Source organism: Hipposideros armiger, unplaced genomic scaffold (genome assembly GCF_001890085.2).
Source record: "Hipposideros armiger isolate ML-2016 unplaced genomic scaffold, ASM189008v1 scaffold_290, whole genome shotgun sequence".
NCBI classification, from domain to species: Eukaryota; Metazoa; Chordata; class Mammalia; order Chiroptera; family Hipposideridae; genus Hipposideros; species Hipposideros armiger.
Genome location: NW_017731640.1, coordinates 20,112 through 32,748, shown reverse-complemented (window position 1 = coordinate 32,748; position 12,637 = coordinate 20,112). Strand labels below are relative to the sequence as shown.

Below are 12,637 nucleotides of genomic sequence, written 5' to 3'. Positions count from 1 at the left end.
TGGTCACCTGAGCTGCGTGCTCCAGGAGTGTCCCTTTGTATGAGTTGTACGTGCTCTCCTCTTCAGGTTTGATTGCTATTGGCAAGTCAGTGGATGAGATTGATCTTCAGCCTGATTGGTTGTGGTGTTTTGCCATGTCCACAGCTTATAGGCTGCTATATGCGGTGTTTAGCCCACTGAGTGGGATTTGCCCCAGTGGGCTCTAGTGCATGCTGAAATCACCATTTGTGTGTCCACCTGTGGGGTTAATTGGGCAGTGCTCTGCTGTGGTCTGAAGCCAACTTCCAGTGCAGGCCCAGGTTACCCACTGCCTGTAACCAACCAGGGACTATCTGGTAGGAGCTACAAAGTGATCTGTGGTATTTTGCTCCCTGCACTAACCTGGAGGCCCATGGGAGAGGCCACACTGTGAACCAAGGATGGCTGCCAGCAGTACTGAGCCTGGGGTAGCTCCACAAAAAGCCAGGACACCCCAAGTCCTGCTGCCACCTGCCAGCTTCCTTAAAGTTCAGCCACTAATAAAATATTGTATGGTATGCAAGTTGGATGAGGCAGGGTCTCAGGGAGTCACTACAGTGGGAAGCATTGTGGTCACCAGGTTAATGTAGACTCTGATTTGGTGTCTGCGTTGAGCCTGGAGTAACTCAGCAAAAATCTCAGAGTGCAATGAGGCCAGTCATTGTCTGACTGGGGCCCATGGATAGTTTTTCAAGAAAGAGTGCAATGTTGGGGGTGGTAGCTGGCTGTTCTCAGAGAAAGTGTCTCTGGTGTTGGGGGAGATGGGTGGGGTGGGGTCCCAGTGAGTCAGCAGGGCAGAGCCCCAGAGCCCACCAGAGCAATCAGATTCAGATTTGACTGTAAGTGTAGGGGGAGGGCTCAACATATTAAAGATGGCAGCCGCCTGCTGGCTGCACGGGAGAAAGCCCCCTCACAGGAAAAATGCTGACTGACCTCCAGCTCTTGCTCAGAAACTACACACCTCAGTCTGCTCCCTGTATACCTCTGACACACCACTGAGTCACCATCCCTCTGCCGGATCCCAGGGTGAGGGCCTGTGTGTCACGTCCTGCGTGGCAAGGGCTAATGGGACACGAGAGGAGCGACGCAGATTGAATAAGAACAAGAGACAAAGTCAGATAAGAGTGAGACCAAGGGACTCAGCCAGAGAAGACTGAGCCCCGAATCGGGTCAGCGCATGGCTTTTATTGAAAATTTTCAAGGAAATAAAAACTGCTGTGAATTAGTAACCGTGTGTTATTGTGTGCCTTAAGGCTGTTTTCCATTAACCTATCCCCATGGTATTCCAACAAGTGCTATGCCTTCATACATCACTACACAGCCCCAGGACATCTTGTTACTGTGTCCCTCCATATAGGGGAGATAACTGATATCATTCCATCAGGTCCCAGTCATACTGAGACACCCCCCGAGAGAGCTTTACCGATATCATTCCACCGGGCCTCAGTCATACTGAGACACTCTCTCAATGACCAATAGGGTCAGGAGCTAATGCAGCGGGGGTGGTCTTGGAATCGGCTGTAAGGCAACACCTGTGGACGAGTGAGTCTGTACACGGGCCCTTTAAGAGGATATCTGGGTTTCCTGCAGCCTTCTGTCCCACCAGATGATTGGAATTCCAACTGTTTTTCACAGCCAGATGTTGTGGAGGCTCCTCTTCCCAGGACCAGTACTTCGGGTGGGGGAGCCTGGAGTGGGGCTGGGGTCCTTCACTCCTCCAGAGGGGAACCTCCATGACTGAGGCATCCCTCTCAATATTCATCCACCACACCGAAGTTTGGGATTAGCCCATTTTGTGAGGTTTGGGACGAGCCCATTTTGTGTCTCCGCCCCTCCTACCAGTCTCAACATGGCTTTTTCTTTATATCCTTAGTTACAAAATTTCTGTTTAGCCAGACTTCAGATGGTTCTCCAGGTTGATTGTTTTATAATTTAGTTGTATTAATGTGTTAATGGAAGGAAGCAGGTGCAACATTTATCTACTTCACTATCTTGGGTCTCCTCCTTGTTCATCACATTTTAAAAATGCCTGCAGCTGGCTGAGTGGCTCAGTTGGTTAAGAAATCGCTCAAGAGTGCGAGCTCTGAGCAACAGCAGTTTGATTCCTGGGCAGAGCTGAGCTGCTGCTGAGCTGTCAACAGGTGGCAGGATGGCTCAGCTAAAAAAAAAAAAAATGCCTTCACAGCAACATAGACTAGAGTTTGACCACATATCTGAGTACCATAGTCTAGCCAACTTGACACATAACATTAACCATTGTAGGTACCTTCTGCAGGCCCAGAGGATTTAGGGAATCTGGTGTCAAGTCTCAAGTATATCTATCTACTCAGGAGTAGGTTGCCAATTTCTAGTCCCAAGGGCCCTCTTTTTCTAATTTAGGGATAGAGCATTTGGGAGGCCAAGAGCTCCATTGAAGTTTTGCTTTTTACACTTCAGTCCTGCACTGGGTCTTCAACTCTGCCTGTCCTTCAGCTGCAGGAGGACAGGATCACATCAACTCTCATACTTTGCTTTCAGTTGCTGAGTGAAGGCTCAGTGGCACTTTATATCAGCCATTTAATTCCACATTCCTTATCTTTATCTTTCTCTCAACCCAGAGACAGTGTGCCAGCTGTGCACCCCCTTAACACATCCCAGCACACTGTAGGAGAAATGTCCATGGTCCCACAGCAGACATATGCCTGAAACAGTCAGCACCACAACTCCCAGCTGTGTGAGGTGCTCATGGCTGTCCTGTGGTGAGTGACCCAAGTCAGAAGCTACCCTTGGGGCTGGCTTCTGAGAGCCACTGCTGGTGCGGACGGTCTCTGGTCATGTTTCCTGCAAGAAAAGCAGGAGACAGAATTCAGTAGGTTCATGATAGGGGTGCTGGAGGGAACCTGGGCAGCACAGAGCAGGGAATCTAGCAGGGGTTGGGTGTGACTAAGGTCCTATTGCAGCCTGACCATGGGGCTCCGGCGCACACACTGAAGCCTAGAGTCAACTCACTTTTGGCTCCAGAGCCATGTGCCAAGCAGTCTCTGGCTGCTGGCTACTCTCCAAATGGATGTAGAACAACAGCATGGGGAAGGGGCTTTGGTTCAGCTGAGGGCAAATCTACACTGTTGATGGCATCTGCAAGAATGAAGGAGCAGTTTGGGGTATACAAACTTCTGGTTCACAACATAGTGAACCAAAAGCACTCGCTATATTGTGTAACTACTTTAAAGAGAAATATCAGGTACTTTGGGGAAAATATCAGCTACATTGAAAATTAGAAGTGGCAGTGAGGAGTGACAAGGAAGGATAGGGTTTGAGCAAAGGGGAGATGGGGGATTAGGAAGGAACCACTAAGAAAAGGGAAGAGCCCCACCCCCACCCCAGAAGGAAGTGGCTTTGAGAGAAGGGATCAAAGGTCTGGGGGGGAAGCTCTCTGGGCTGTGTGTATTTGTGTGTGTGTGTGTGTGTGTGTGTGTGTGTGTGTGTGATTATGTGCACGAATATGTCACTGTGTGTATCTCTGCATGCTGAGTCAGGCTAAGGGACACACAGATGCAAAATTAAGGGTCACAGGAGTTTACAGATTAAGGGGTGAAGCTAATGGACAGGTGGCCAGGGGACTGCAGGCAGGTAATAAGGTGAAGAGGGAGATTCAATTCCAGATGATGGGGCTGGAAATCCAGAGAGTGAGCAGGGACTGGAGGATGACATCTGGATCCTGAGGAGACAGAAGTCCTGAAATGAGGATGTTGGCCAATTCAAAAACGGAAGGGAGTTGCTCAAGGTTGCATTGGCCGGAAGAAGGTTTCTCACAAGCTGGGAAAGGGCCAATGAAGAACAGGCTTGGGGTGGAGATAAGAAACATTAAACTCATTTCTGAAGCCAGGGGAGGGTTTTCAGTTTCTAGATCCTATCAGGCTGTGACGTGTGCAGTTGCTGTCAAAGCTGGGTCTGGGTTGGGTGGTGGTGGCATCTTTGTTGTAACATAGGAAAGCTAACGTCCACCTCAGAGCTTCAAGACAATCTTCTGCTAAGCTTTCAAGATAGCAAGACGCCAAGATTTTTGAGTAAGTAAAACAAACTGTGGCCCCAATTGGAGGCTGAAAAGGAGCCTGGGCGCAGTGAGGGACAGGGGCAGAAATAGAGGCTGGGATGACCTTGGAGTGTTCTGCAGGCAGAGGAATCTAGAAAACAGGGTGGAGTGTGAGGGAGGAGAAGGAAGACAGGGGAGATGAGGAGTGTGGGGAGGCCAGAAGAATGTAGAAAATGGAGAGGTGGGAGAGGGAGGGTGTTAGGGCCAGGATGAGTGAGCTTGGTGTGTGCAGAATACAGATGAATCTAGCAAAGAAGGCAGGAGAAGCAGATAAGAAAGGGGGAATAGAGTGAAGAGAGGGCCACTATCCTGGAGGATTGGGGATGAATCTCAAGGTGAGGAGTAACTCTGCAGGGATCGGGACTGTTTATCTATACTTTCATTTTTCCATGCTAAAAGAGGCCTCAATCTTATTCCATGCTGTTTATACTGTAAGCCAACAGGCCCCTGTAAGACAGCTCAGAGGCTTGTTCAGGTCCACAACCTTCCCCACCCAAGGTATCCAAGGTCTGTCTTTAAATTTCTGGGGGTTCCTCCATAGCACTCTGTCCCAACCATAATTTCTCCCTTGAAGACTTCCTTCCCCAGCCAGCTGCTCTGGGCCCACTTCACTCTGCTCACTTCCTCATGGTGGCCATTTTACCTCAGCAGCCATTTTACCTCTACGCCCATGTTTACTCTTCCCCTCACATCCGGAAGTTTCTTCTCCCGCCCCAGCATGGGTACCTATGGCTCCCAAGCCTGCTCTTCATACAGAGGCGGGAGATTTTCAAAGCCTCCTCAGACTCAACTTTAGAATTTTACCTCGGAAACCTGCCCACCTCCTAAACCCAATCTAGGCTCATAGTCCTCAGTACCTCCTGCCCCAGGAATGTGTCCTCCCAGCTCATCTTGGGTTCTCTCCTGATTGGGACCCCTCCCCTGCTCAGAGCCCAGGTCAGAAACTCACCTCAAAATGAGGAAAGCACCACAGAACCAGCCCAGAAACTACATTCCTGTTGGGCAATCCTGCATTCTCTGTTTCAAGTTCCGTCTTCTTCGTCAGGGAGGCGGAGTTAGTATGACGATGGAAGTAAAGTTCGGAATCAACATTTCCCGTCAGTGGTTGATGATACCACAGTTAAGGATTCAGTTCATGCAGCCAAGGCAGAAATCCATATGTCCTGACAATGATTATCGAAACGTACGGGGTTTATATTTAGTAATATAATGGCAATAACTTCTGTTAGCATTTCACGTCATATTGTCTCATAAAAATAATTTGTTGGGTTATATTAAGAATTCAGAAGATTCCGTAGATACATAGCTGGATTCATAAGCACATATTAAGCCACAATCACTTGTGCTGGTTGGCGACGCATTAGCTTTCTAAAGAATTGTGACATGTTGTTTTTTAGCCTCTTATGGCCAACAGGTTGTATGCAGACAGAGCTATCTTCCTGAGTACACGTTTCAGTATCTTTTTGATGATGAATTCGTCTAAGAGAAGGAAGGCTTGCTCCATTCCATATGTCATTAATATATCTCTTCCAAATTTGCAAATCTTATCTGTGAGAAATTCAGCCACCTTACTCACTGCAAACTCCATGCCCTCACCCTTGCAAAATGAAATAATTGAATCCATAGAGAAAAAAGTAATGAGTGTTTCTCTTGGTGTCAGTCCAAGATTCGACTTCACACCAGTAGAGCCCACTTTCATAAGGAGAAGTGCTCCTCTCCCACAGGAAGTCTTGACCAATGAGAGTGTAGCAAGGTATCCAGCACCACTTCCAGCCAACTGGATTGCAGGTGGAGCTGACCAATGGAGCTCCCAAATGCCATAGGGAGTAAGAGGCACCATAAATTCCTACCGTGCAGGGGAAACATAGAGCTGTTCAAGTACAGGGGCAAGATTTCTTATATACAAAGAGTGAATATTTGCAGTTTAATACTGTTGTAGGCTAAATAAGGGTCCCCAATGAACCAGCCTGTGTCCCCACTAGGAAGGGTGCACCACCGCAGTAGCCTTAACTGCCATTGTTCTAATTCCAAATACACTTTCACTTTGCCTTTGAGGAACATGATCACTCAGATGTTGAAAGTTATTCTGTCAACAAAATCTGCCAGCTTGTTTATTGTTACGACTCCTTAAAAAGCCATCAGCATTTGCCCTCTAGTGGCCCAAAGGTCCTGGCTGCTGTCAGCTGACCCACTGTTCTCCCTACATGCTCATTCCCCAGTGCCCACTTGGGCTTTTAATTTAGGGAAGACATTTGTGTTCTCACCTATGTGTTTTCTTTGCTTGTTTTTTTCCCCACAAACTCAGCATGCTTGTCTGAAAGAGAGTTAACAAGCAGGACGTGGAAGTTGAGAAATAGCGTCTACCATGTTGGTTGCTTTGGTTGTACTCCTGCTCCTGTGGCTAGTGAGCATTTGGCTGAATCTTTGAGAACCTGTCCTGAAGGTCGAGTATTGAAAGCCGAGGAGGGCATCAGGGAATGGCATGGAAGCATGTGCTTCTGTGCAGAGACAGGATGGGAAATTGTAGAGCATGGGAGAGGTTTGGGATGTTGAATGTGATTTGGGATTCAAAGGATCTGTTGGAAAAAAAAAAGTTTACGGTTTTAGGGCTGGCTGAGTGGCTCAGTTGGTTAAGAGCTCGCTTAAGAGTTTGAGCTCTGAGCAACAGCGGTTCGAGTCCAGCCCAAGCTGAGCAGCCGCTGAGCTGCCAACAGGTAGCAGGATGGCTCAGCTTAAAAAAAAAAAAAAAAAAAAAAAAAAGTGCTATGGAGGAGGGCTTTGTGGGATGGGGTTGGGGGGCTTCAGCTTGAGACTGAGAACTCTGAGAGCAGAGGGACCTACCAGCCATATTCATGAATAGATCCAAAGTTATCTTTCTGTTTCTCTATAAAAAGTAGGGAAAACTTAAATCATTTAGTAATTAATGTTTCAGCATTTTATCTTGCTTGGAAATGATCTAGATATTCAGCAATTCCCATCTTTTAACTTAGAAAAAGTATAAGGTATCAAGTTACCAAAAGACTTTGGGAAATGATATTTAAGTACACATACCATAAAACAATTATTGCTGAAAAGTTTCACCAAAGAAAAACAAAAACAAAAAACTGTTATTCTACTTACATCTATCTAATGAATCCTTAACAAATATGTTTAGGTTATCAATGAAAACTCTATGAAACATCAAAGTCAATTATTGTCCCAAGCTAAAATATTTTACTGCTGAGAAAATTTGTAACGGAGACAACATAAACTTATTTTTATAAACCCAGGTGAAATATAAATATTATATTTATCATTGATAATGCTCCATAGTTTTCAACCTGGAAACAGTGTACCAGCTGGGCATTCCTTTACCCACCCACCCCCGCTCACCACAGGTGAAATGTCCACAATCCCACAGTTGACAAACTCTTTGTATAGTTTGTACCTCACCTCCCAGAAGAGCAAGGTGCTCACTGCCATCCTGTGGTGAGTGATCCAACTGAGAAACTACATGTGGGGCCAGCTTCCTAGGGCCACTGCTGATGTAGATGGTCTCAGGTCACGATTCCTAGAAGTAGAGCATGAGATGGGATTCAAGAGGATTATGGAGAGGTTGCTGAGGGAATCTGAGAAGTACAGAGGAAGGAATCTAGGAGGGGTAAGGTCTGATGGGACCTGCTGCAGCCTGACCATGGGGCTTTGGATCATACACTACAGCCCAGAATCACTTCACTTTGAACTCTAGAGCCATGTACCATGCAGCCCCTGGCTGCTGGCTCTTCTCAAGAGTGGGAAACAGTTTGGGGAAGGGACGCTGGCTCAGCTGAGGGCAAATCTTTGCTGCAGAAGGCATTTGTGGGGATGAGTGAGCAGCTTGGGATATAGGAATTGGCCAGTGAAACAAAGGCATTCACTCCGTTGTGTAACTAACTACTTTAACAAAACTATCAGGTACTTTGGGGAAAATAATTGCTACTTTGGAAATTAGAAGTGTCAGTGAGGGGTGACAAGGAAGGGTGGGGTTCTAGGCGGAAGCAAGATGGGTGACTGTAAAGGCATCAAAACATAGTCAAGATTATATGGAGTCACCAAGAAAAGGCATGAGCTCCTGACCCACCCCAGAGCGAAGTGGCATTCAGTAAAGGGCCCCTTGTGGACACCACTTAAAGCCTATGAAGGAATCAAGAGCTTAGGGCAGAAAGCCCCTTGGGCGGAGTGTGTGTGTGTGTCTGTGTATGTCTGTGTGATTGTGTGTATGTATATGTGAGTGTGTGAGTATATGTTTGTGTATGTGTGAGTATATGTTTGTGTATGTGTGTGTTTATTGTGTATGTGTGTATGTATGTGTGTGTGCGAGTGTGTGTTAAGGGCATTAGATTGAAGGACACACAGACACATATCCCTGGGGGCACAGGAACTCACAGTTTAGGAAGGTGGACAGGTTGACAGGGGACAGGGCATAGGGAATAAGGTTAAGAGGGAGATTGAAACCCTAATGGGGCTGCAAATCCAGACAGTGAGCTGAGACTGGAGGATGACATGAGGACACTGGGGAGACAGAAGGCTTAAGTTGAGGGTGTTCACCAATTCAAAAAAGGAAGTGAGTTAAGTGTGGGAGTGTGGAGCAGAAGAGGGTTTCTGAACTCCAGTGGGGGAAGGGTGGCCAATGAAGTGCAGGCTTGAGGTGGTGAAAAGAGACATCAAACGCAGTTTCCAGAGCTAGGGCAGGGTTACCAGGATTCATTTCTTAACTGGCTGAGGAGAAGTGTGCAGTTGCTCTCAAAGGTGAGTCTGGGTCTGGTGGTTGCAGCCCTTCTGGTTGTGCTGTAGGAAAGCTAATGTCGACCTCTGATCTTCAATTCGTCCTTCTGCAGAGCTTTCAATTTAACAAGATGTCAAGATTTGTGAGTAAGTGTAACTGAGGCCCATGAGAGGCTGTAAAGGAACCTAGGCATTGGGAGAGGGTGGGGGAGAGTAGAAGGCGGGAAGACTTTGGCGGGTTCAGAGCCCAGAGAATCTACGAAATGGGAGGGGTTGGAGGAAGGAGGCTGACTACCAGGAAGAGCTTGGACTGTGCAGAGCCCAGAAAAATCTAAAAAACCTGGGGGGTGGGGAGGAAGATCAAGGGTCAGAAAGACCAGGAGTGCGAGGAGCCAGACGAATCTAGAAAATGGACAGAAGGGAAGGAGCACATGTTGAGGGTCAGGATGAGCTTGACGTGTGTAAAGGAGGAGAGGAGAGAGGGGGAAATGATAGAGGTAAGAAGATGAAGAGAGAGCCACTACCCCGGAAGATTGGGGGTGAATCTTGAGGGGAGGAATAACTTAATGGGGGCTGGGACTACTTGTCCACACTTCATTTCTTCATGCAAAAAAGGCCTTAATCATATTCCGTGTTGTTTAAACTGTGAGCCTAATAACCCCCTTTATGACAGCACAGAGGCTTGTTCAAGTCCACACACTTTCCCCTCCAAGGTCTGTCTTTACAGTTTTGGGGGTTCCTCAAGGGACAAGAACTTGACCTTCCTTCTGTAACGACCATAATATTTCCCTTGAAGACTTCGTAGCCCAATTTGGTCTCTCTGGGCACTACTCACTTCGCTGACTACCTCACAGTCGCCATTTTATGTCTGCACCCATGTTTACTCTTCCCCTCACAACTGGAAGTACCCTCTCCCCGCGCCCTGGATGTTTACTTATGGCGCCCGCGTCTGCTCCTCATACTGAATAAGGAGGTTTTCAAAGCCTCCTCAGGACTCAACTCCAGAATTTCACATTTGAAAGCTTCCCACTCACTCAACCTCCTCCAGGGTCATACCCCTCATACCTCTTGCCCCCATGGACATATTGTCATGGGTTTGCTCCAGATCAGGATGCCTGCTTGCTCAGATCCCAATCAAAGACTCATCCCCAAAATGAGAAGGAAGACACCGGAGAACCAGCCCTGAGGCCACATTCCTGTTGGGGAATCCTTGATTTTCTCAGGTTCAAGTGTGTCTTCTTTGTCAGGGAGGTGGAGTTAATATGATGATGAAATAAGAGTTCAGAATCAAAATTTGGGCCAGTGGTTGTAGAAACAGCAAGTGAGCAATCAGTCCAGGCAGCCAAGGCAGGAATCTGTATGTCCTCCTGAAGATAATTACCACAAGTATGTGATTTAAATTTAGTAATGAAGCCGCATTCTCCTCTTAACTTCCCACAGGGTAGTCTCATAAACATATGTCAGGTTCTCTTAAGAATTTGTGAGGATTGTGTACATACCCAGCTGGATTCATAAGCAGAAATTAAGCCGCACTCACTTGTGCTGGTTGGCGTTGCATCAGCTTTCTAAAAATCTCTGTGATCTTGTTTTTTAAACCTTTTATGCCCAACTGGTTGTATGCAGCTGTAGCCATCTCGCTGAGTACAAATGTCAGCATCCTATTGATTACAAATTGAAACCATTGGTCTCGGACTGTAGAGGCTCGTTCTATTCTATAAGTCTTTAATTCATCTCTTCTGAAATTCCATACCTTATTGGTGAGAAATGTATCCACAAATTCCACTAGGTACTCCTTGACCACGTCCTTGCCCAATGAAATAAGCATTTCCATGGGGGGAAAAAAACATGTAACACCCGTTTTCGTGGTTTCAGTCCAAGTTATGACTTCATTACCCAAGCATCAGCCTTCTATAAAGAAAAGTACTGGATATGCTCCTCCCACCATAGCAAGTCCTGGCCAATGAGTGTGTAGCAGGGTACCCAAGATTACCTCCCTGCAAATGGGTCAGTGCCATAATGACCTGAGGGAGTGAGGGGAAATAGGACCCTCCTACAGTGCAGGGGGAGCATAGAGCAGTTCAAATACAGGGGCAACATTTCTTATAAATGAAGATTGACCATTTTGAAGGTTTTTCCTTATGTAATCATGTATTTTATTTTTTTAAATTATTTTTCAGTGTTTGTTGACATACAATATTATGTTAGTTTGAGATGTACAAAACAACACAGTGATTAGACATTTATATACTTCACAAAGTGACCACTCTAATAAGTCTAATACCCATCTGACACTACATAGTTATTACAATATTATTGACTATATTCCCTATGCTGTACTTTACATCCCCATGACTATTTTTTTTCAATTATAGTTGACATTCAATATTATATTAATTTCAGGTGTACAGCATAGTGGTTAGACATTTATATAATTTATGGAGTGATCCCCCCAATAAGTCTAGTACCTACCTGACATGATACGTAGTTTTTACAATATTATCAACTATATTCCCCATACTGTACTTTACATCCTTGTGATGCTTTTGTAAGTACCAATTTGTACTTCTTAATCCCTTCACCTTTCTCACCCAGATCCCCCAAACCCCCTCTTATCTGGTAACCATCAGTTGTTCTTTGTATCTATGAGTCTGTTTCTGCTTTATTTGTTTGTTTATTTTGTTCTTTATATTCCATATATGAGATTATATAGTATTTGTCTTTCTCAGTCTAATTTATGACACTTAGCATAATACCCTCTAGGTCAATCCACATTGCTGCAAATGGTAAGATTTCTTTCTTTTTTTACGACAGGGTAATATTCCATTGTGTATATGTACCACTTTTTCTTCATCCAATCATCTATTGATGGGCATTTCAGTTGCTTCCATATCTTGGCTATTGTGAATAGCACTGTAATGAACATAGGAGTGCATATATCTTTTTTTTTTTTTAAGATTTTAATTGAGGAATTGGGGGATGGGAACAGTGCTGGGGAGTTGGGGGAAGGGGAACAGAAAAGTTGCTGTCCTTCTGTTCTTCAGTCTAGCTGCGGAAGACGTTGCTTCACTGGCCCAAGTTGGCACCATCATTGCGCTCTTCCCTGGCGAGGCAGATCAGTCGCCAGCTTCTGGATGGCTGCTCACGGCAGCTGCTGGCTGCTCACACTGGCTGCTGGCCACACATGGTAGCCCATGGCAACCCACTGCAGCAGGGGCTGCAGCCTACACCATCGCAGGCAACTCACGACAGCCCAGCTCCAGGTTGAGCCGTTATTCAGCATCTCAGCTGCAGAGGGCAGTGTCACTGGCCCTCATATGTGGGATCTGAACTGGGGCCTTCTGGCGTTCCAAGCCAGCTCTTAACCAACGCGCCACTCGGCCGGCCCCCTATATCTTTTGGAATTAGTGTTTTGGATTTCTTTGGTTAAATACCCAGGAGTGGGTCATAAGGTAGCACTATTTTTAATTTTTTGACTACCCTCCAAACAGTTTTTCATAATGGCTGCACCAGTTTGCAATCCCACTAACAGTGCAGAGAGCTCCCTTTTCTCCACATCCTTGCCATCATTTGTGGTTTTTTGGTTTGCTGATGATGGCCATTCTGACACGTGTGAGGTAGTATCTCATTGTGTTTTTAATTTGCATTCCTCTGATAATTAGTGATGTTGAGCATCTTTTTATATGCCTATTGGCCATGTATATGTCTTCTTTGGAGAAATCTCTATTCAGGTCCACTGCCCATTTTTAAATTGGATTGTTTGTTATTTTGGTGTTGACTTGTATGAGTTCTTTATGAATTTTGGAT

At 46.0% G+C, this 12,637-nt stretch overlaps 1 long non-coding RNA gene across 1 annotated transcript; it reads right to left on the bottom strand.

The window, feature by feature from the left end:
* Positions 1 to 2,129: 2,129 nt before the first annotated feature.
* Positions 2,130 to 10,690, bottom strand: LOC109391327 (uncharacterized). Its single transcript, XR_002125784.1, has 4 exons — positions 9,899 to 10,690; positions 7,523 to 7,640; positions 5,040 to 5,253; positions 2,130 to 2,838 (listed from the first exon to the last, which is right to left on the bottom strand). It is a non-coding gene; the product is annotated as an uncharacterized LOC109391327 (long non-coding RNA).
* Between the last annotated feature and the right edge of the window lie 1,947 nt (positions 10,691 to 12,637).